The sequence below is a fragment of the Galeopterus variegatus genome, unplaced genomic scaffold, assembly GCF_000696425.1.
Source record: "Galeopterus variegatus unplaced genomic scaffold, G_variegatus-3.0.2 Scaffold6803, whole genome shotgun sequence".
Taxonomy (NCBI): domain Eukaryota; kingdom Metazoa; phylum Chordata; class Mammalia; order Dermoptera; family Cynocephalidae; genus Galeopterus; species Galeopterus variegatus.
This window is the reverse complement of record NW_007732914.1, coordinates 109,304-117,189: the sequence shown is the minus strand read 5'-3', so window position 1 is coordinate 117,189 and position 7,886 is coordinate 109,304.

Genomic DNA, 7,886 nt, shown 5'->3' with positions numbered 1-7,886 from the left:
ATATTTAAATGCACATAAAAATCACACTACATATTGTATATGGATAATTGAAGGACATACACCAGATATATTGAAGGGAAAGAAATGAGATCGTGTATCATGAATGAAGGGGGAAAACAATGATTATGTTGCAGACTTGGTGACAATGTACTGTGAAATAAGGAAGAGCATAATTATATCCGTGTGTCCAAGATCCAAAAGAAAATGAGGAGTTAATTTCCATAGCAAACTATGAAAGAATATAAATTACACCCATGCATTTAAAAAATTACCACATGACTATGACAACTTAAAATTCAATTGTTTTTATTTTTTAACCTATTTTATTTACTTATTTATTTTTTAAAGAAAATTTTATTAAGGGCCGGCCCGATGGCGCACTCGGTAGATTGCGGCGCTTGGGAGCGCAGCAGCACTCCTGCTGAGGGTTCGGATCCCATATAGAGACCGGTCCGCTCAATGGTTGAGCATGGTGCGGGCGCGACACCAAGGGTTGCGATCCCATTGCCGGTCGCAGTACGGGCGTGACACTGAGGGTTGCGGTCCCGTTACCGGTCACGAAAAAAGACAAAAAGGAAAAAAAAAATTTTATTAATATTATTTTTTACATTATAGGATGTTGTTGCAGGGGAGTTGGGAGGGAGGGGGAGAGAGGAAGGGGAAGGAAGTGGGATGGTGGAAGAAGGGGGGGTGGGATTGAGGCCTGTGGGCCCCCCTCTCATTCCCACAGGGGAGACTGGGGAGCTTCCCCGATGGCTTGGTCATTGCCAGGCTGAGTGCAGATGTCACAGGGGTGTGGCAAAAGCCCTCACACCCCACCATCCCATCTCGGGAACCCAGGACCCTTCTTGCAGCAGCTTGATGGGCATCGCTGGGCTGGCTGCATGTGTCAGGGGCATGTCCAAGGCCCTCAGCCCCCCACCGCCCTGGCTCAGGAGAGCCGAGGGCACTTCCTGTGGTGGCTTGGTGGTCATCGCTGGGCTGGCTGCGCATGTCAGGGGGCATGGCTGAGGCCCTCGTTCCCCACCCTCGGGATTGGTTATGGGTGTCAGGGAGCATTGTTGAGGCCCCCAACCCTCCCGCATTTCTGGCTTGGTAGAAGGACTTCTGATCCTTCTAGGTATTATAGGTTTTCTTTGGTGAAATTAGAACTTTACTAGTTAATATGAAACTTTGTCTTTGGTTTCAGGTACTTTGTTTTTTCTTTCAGTTCTGTGTTGGATTATTTCCCACCACTGTTCCCACCACTGTTCCCACCACTTACACTCTGCGCTGGAACTAATTTGTTGTCCTTTGCTTACTTCTAAAATGGGGGAGCTTCCTGTGGGGACCAGCACTTGAGCTCTGTGGTTGAGCTAAATTGCTGCTTTGCTGCTGATTCTCTGGGGAAGGCTTTTTGTGCAGCTCAGGTTTTAATGGTTGACTTTATAGGTACTTCCAGCTCTCAAGAGATCTGGTGCACCTGGGTTGTGTAGAAACTCTGGTCTGGGCCTGAGTCTTTTCAGAAAACTGCACCCCCTGCAGTTCCATATTCCTGAGCAATCTACACAGAGTGGTCTTATGCTGATTGGGGTGCAGATCAGCTATCCTAGCTGTGTCCCAGTGTTCTCCTGGTGAGCTCGTCTCCCCCACTGCCCGTTCTCCAAACACTTCCCATGGGTGGGCCCCACACCAGTCTCTTGCAATGACTCATCAACCTCTGAGTGGCTCCTTTCTTTCAATTTTTGTGGCTTCTTGCTCCTATTTGGGTCCACAGGAACGCTATTGCTGGTCTTTCTGGCCTGGAGGCCACCAAGGCCCTCTTCTCCCCTGCCACCTCCAAGCAACTTCAACCAAAGGGCACAGCTGTGGCGTTTGCCTGCTCCTGCTCCAAGCTCTCAACAGTTCCAGACTGGAAGCAGCTGGGGCTCCAAACAAAGCAGTTTTTTCTTTCTCTTATCATGGCTTCTCCCGCCTTCATGCATTTTGTAGGTCTCTCCTCCTCTTCCCCTGAGCTCTAGCAGTCCTAGCTTGGCTATTGTTGCTTTTTTACAGTTGTAAATTTGTTGATTTCCTCAACTGTTTTTAAAAGTATTATATAAAGTAGCAATAAACCAAATATAGCATTAACCAAGACTGTAAATGTCATAAATTCAACTGTCAAAAGAAGTATTAAGATTTTTAAAAATTTTTTTAAAAAGATATCTTTAAATGTTGCGTTGTTCTGTCAGCAATTCTTTGACACCAACTGAGTGTCTTGCAATTCAGTTCAATTCTGATACTACCTACCTAGAATTAGCACAGAACCCACAAGTTAAGGGCCGAATCCTTCATAAGACTGTTCCTACTACAGAGTCTAGTTGCAAGTTTCAGGTATTCCCAGGCTGGCTACAAATTTGGGGGTTCCCGTGACCCCCTCAAGCTTGATAATTCACTGGAATGACTCACAGAATTTACTGAAGGACTATACTTATGATATCAGTTTTATTTTAAAGGATAGAGATCAGGAACAGACAAATGAAGAAATGCATATGGCAAGGTCTTGGAGGGTGGAGAGAAATGCAGAGCTTCTATGCCCTCTGCTTGTGAAATTCAGGCACATCACCCTCCCAACACATCTGTGTATTCATGAATCATGAAGCTTGCTGACCTTCCGCATCCAGAGTTTTTTTATTGGGGTTTCATTACATAGTCATTGATTAAATCACTGGTCATGTGGTTGAATTCAATCTCCACTCCCCTCTCCCCTTTTCAGAGGTCAGGCTGGCCAGCGCTGACTAACTAATCACGAGATTGGTCTTTCTGGTGACAAGACCCCAGGGCCCTCTGAGTCACCTCATTAGCATAACAAAGACGCTTCTGTCACTCAGGAAATTCCAAGGGTTTTTGAAGCTCTGTGCTGGGAACTAAGAATAAAGACCATGTATATTCTTTAATATACTTCAGTTGCTTATAAAAGACATTATAAACAGACAGATAAACAAACCTTACAGTTTAATATTAGACAAAGATTAACCAATTTCCCTGTAGAAAGTAAATCTGGTGATAATAAGCAAAGTTACTTTAAGATTTCAGAAAGTAATAAATTATAACATTAATAAATTATTATTAAGACAATATAATGTTAATATATATTACACATAATATTAGTTTGTAGTTTAAAAATTAGAAAAATCTTGAGAAATCCTGAAATAGATGAATAGGATTATTATGAGTGATTTTCACTTTTTTGGCCTGTAACAGATTTAGTAGATTTAAATAAACCCATAGAAGAAATGATCATATGTAAAAATAGGTAAACCCCGAGTAATTTTTGCTTTTCTAGCACTTCTTTTCAGTGTTGTTTTCAATGGTTATGTGTGCAGAAACATCATGGAACATTTTCAGGCAATGTAATCTCAGTATCCGTTGATTTGTCAACTGTTAAATACTCTCAAATGCTTTTATTAATACTCTCCATGTTTTTATTTTACATGCATCCCGGCAAGTAGCTGTCAGAATCAGGATCTCAAGCAGTGCATCAAGTGAAATCTTTTCTTTCTGTCAGTATTTAATACATTTATTTACTGTATTTAATTCTTATCCACAATATCTTGTCTTACCATGTTCACAGTTAGAAAACACAATTCCTCTGTTATTCTCTTCCCCTTTCCTCTTTCTTTTTTTGGGTGTGCATGTGTGTGTGTGTGTGTGTGTGTGTGTGTGTGTGTGTTTATTTTATTTTATTTTATTTTATATCTTTCTTTTTCTCTTCCCCTTTGATTATCAATTCTTGGTAATTTGTATTCAGTGCTTCTGTTTGATTACTCTTGAAGCATTTTGTTTCCAATTTCCATTCTGTCGTCACTTTCCAATCCTGACTTTCAGAGTTTATCTCAAGCCTAGTTTTTAAAATAATTTTATTATTTTAAAATGAATATTCTAACATGTAATTCTTGATATTTATTGCCAGTCAGTGTCAGTATTAATAAATGTACCAGATGTTTCCCAGTTACTCACTGGATTTTTGCATGTTAATTTCCTTAAAGGATCATGTTAAAAGACATGCACAGGCAAACTCTGGGTAGATACACCTGTGTGTTTATGAAAGATCCTCATCTTTGCTTACACAACAGCCATTACCCCTTGCCACAAATGCATTTCTTTGCTGCTAACCAGACCCTGATTTTTGTCAGATACAAGAAAGAGAGACCTCAAATTGGGGATACATCCCGCCCCGCTCCAGACATAGGCAATTATTCATAATTAATCTAAGTCCATCATAGTAGTCTAATTTTGGAGAAAAATGAAAAAAGTGGAAATGCAATTTAAAAGTACATGGAGATATCATTTCTCACCTATCAGCACAATTTTAAAAGCTTAACCATGCACTTTGTTGAAGTTGTGGGGAAACAGGCACTCATACAATGGCTTGTGGGAATGTAAAATTGTGCAGCCTCTATAGAGCATAAGTTGTCAATATCTAATGAAACTATACAAGTCTTTACCCTTTGACTGCATAATTCTGCTTCCAAGAATTTGCTCTGATAACTCTTCAATAATATAAATATATAAATGTATTATTTGCAATTATAAAATCTTGGAAATTATCTAAATGCCCAAACAAGATATTGGCTTAATAAACTATGGTACATACACCAATGGAGGGCTATGCGGTTGTAAACAAATGAGGACAATCTATAAGAACTGATAAGAAGTGTTTTCTTTGGGCCGGCCCTGTGGTGTGCTCAGGAGAGTGCGGCGCTGGAGCACGGTGCGGAGAACACCACACCAAGGGTTGCGATCCCCTTACCATTCATGAAAAAGACAAAAAAAAAAAAAAAGAAGTGTTTTCCTTGATATGAATAGTTATTTAGTGAAAAAAAGCAGTGTACAAAGGGTATGTATATTATGTTACCTTTTGCATAAGAAAGAAGGGGAAAATATGAGTATTTGTGCATAAAGGAGCACAGGAAAAAGTAGAAAACAATGAAGTTGGTTACATTCAAAGAGTACAGGAGAGCAGGGTGAGAGGGATAAGGAAAAGAGGGAAAAGGGCAACATTTTCTGAATATACTTTTTTGGTATAAATTTTACTTTGGGGAGCTACATAATGTTCTACTTTACAAAAAGTAAAGTTCTCCGGGCCGGCCCGGTGGTGCACTCAGTAGAGTGTGGTGCTTGGGAGCGTGGCAGCGCTCCCGCCAAGGGTTCGGATCCCATATAGAGACCAGTCCGCTCACTGGTTGAGTGCAGTGCGGGTGCGACACCGACGGTTGCGATCCCGTTGCCGGTCGCGGTACAGGCGCGACACCGAGGGTTGCGATCCCGTTAGCGGTCACAAAAAAAAGACAAAAAGGAAAAAAAAAAAAAAGTAAAGTTCTCCATTTCAAAAAGTAAAATTAAATCAATATGGATGGGAGTAACTTAAATTATATGCAAACAGAAACAGAAGTACTATAATGTACCGCACTGAAATGAGGGGTGGAGACACACCAAACTAAAGTCACTTTTGAATACAGAACTTTGGCTATAAACTCTCATCTAAGGGGAATAAAAAAGAACTGCAAATAAATCTTGGACCCTTTTTAATAGGTTTGTTTTAAATATATAGGTATAACAATTCTGAGAACATTTTTTTATATTGCATAATTGAGCAAATGAGTAAATGTGTTGATATTTGGGGGAGCCAGAGACTTCACTGTAAAAGAAGAGAATACAGTGTAGAACTCTCAAAGGCTTGGGGATTTAACTAATCTGGGCATGTGAGGTCATCGCCCAAGGCTAGGTGGGGAAAGTATTGCATAATTGAGCAAATGAGTAAATGTGTTGATATTTGGGGGAGCCAGAGACTTCACTGTAAAAGAAGAGAATACAGTGTAGAACTCTCGAAGGCTTGGGGATTTAACTAATCTGGGCATGTGAGGTCATCGCCCAAGGCTAGGTGGGGAAAGAACCACGGGAAAGCTGTGCAGAAACAATCCCTAGAGCCCATTGAGGACTGGGAATAATTAGTGTCCCCACCAGCCAGAGAGAAGAGGCCGTGTAATATAGGGTACATCAGGTAGAGTCCTCACAAGAGAAACATCTTAGTTGTGGGGTTACAATAGCCCTTAACTAAAGGCTGCTCTGAACCCACCTTAAAAGGCTGAAAAGCAAGGCTTGCCTCAAAAAAATTCAACTCATTCCAAGTAATCACACACTAGAATGAAGATCAGCACTGCTCAAAGAACCACAACACAATCCAGAGGTCAACAGTGTAAAATTCATAATATCTCTCATCTGATCAAATGTTACTTGGCAGGCAAAAAAGCAGGAAAATATGACCCATGACCACAAAAAAAAAAAAAAAAGAAACAGTGAAATGATTTAATTATCAAACGAGGATATAAATTTAGCAATTTGAAATATACTATATAGGGTCAAGAAGGAAGAGAAAAACAACGTAATCAGGAGACAAATGGAAAACATAAAAAGTGTGCAAATGGTACTTTTATCTGAAATGAAAAACACACTGGATAGGATAAACAGCAGATTAGACACTGAAGAAGAAAAGATCAGTAAACTTAATATGGCCTTAGAAACTATTCAAAACAAAGCACAGAGAGAAAAACAATGGGGCAGAAAAAAAATGCCAGAGCATCGGTGGTGACCTGTAAAACAACACCAAGCAGTCTAGGGAAGAGAGGAGGAGGCAGAATAAAAAAAAACGTTTTGAAGAAATATTTCACAGCTGAAAATTTCTGAATTTGATGAAAGCCATAAACCCACTGTTCCAAGAAGTTCAATGAACCTTAAGAAAAATAAAGCTGCAATGAGATACTATAAAACACTCACTTGAATGTCTAACATTTTAAAAGACTGGCCTATTAAGTGTTGGCAAACACGTAGAGTAATTTGCCCTCTCATGCATTGCTGATGGGAATGCGGAGTTGTACAAACATTTTGAAAAACTGTTCAGCACTTTCTCAAAACCTTGAACATACAGTTACCATTTGACCCAGAAAACCCATTCCTGACACAAGAGAAATGAAAACATATGTTTACATGAAGACTTGTATTTGAATGTTCACAGCAATTTTATTCATAATAACCAAAAGCTGGAAACAACCCAAGTGTGCATCAACCTATGAATGGATAAACAATTTTTTTTTAACCGATTAAGCTTTATTAAAGGAAGAAAATCTGCCGGGCTGCACTCAACATGGAGGGCAGCCTGGATGAGCAATTTGAATAAATTATATGTTTATACAATGGAATACCAGACAGCAATAAAATGGGACAAACTACTGATACACACACAACATAAATGAATCTCAAAAATATTATACCAAGCGAAAGAAGCCAGGCACAAAAGACTTTTATTTCATTGGTATAAAATTCTAGAAAAGGCTAAATTAATGTTAGAAAGCAGACCAATAGTTGCCAGGAACCAGAGGCTGGAGAAAAGACTGACACAAGGAACGGGAGGGAAGTTTCAGGTTGAGGAAAGAAATGGTCTATATCAGTACTGAGCGGTGGGTGCATGACTAGTATATATTTGTTAAAGCTCAACAAAGTGTACACTTAAAATGGTAACTACTGTGTGTAAATCATACCTCAATAGAGTTTATTTTTTTAAAATAAACTATATTTGGTTGAATCTAAGATTCCATTAATTGTAAAGTGGAACCAATTTCAGAATGTTAAACTGAAAAAATGGTCTTTTAGTATGAATGAAATGTGATATATAATTTGAGAAAATGCAAGTGGAAATTAAAACAATAATCCAGATAACTCAAGAGTATTAGAATAAACACCAAAAAGCTTCTTTGTTGTGTCAGGGTAGGGCCCTTCTGTTAATATTATTAACAATAAATAGGGCCGGCCTGGTGGCGCACTGGATAAGTGCGCCGCTTGGGAAGCGCGGCGGTGCTCCCGCCCGAGGG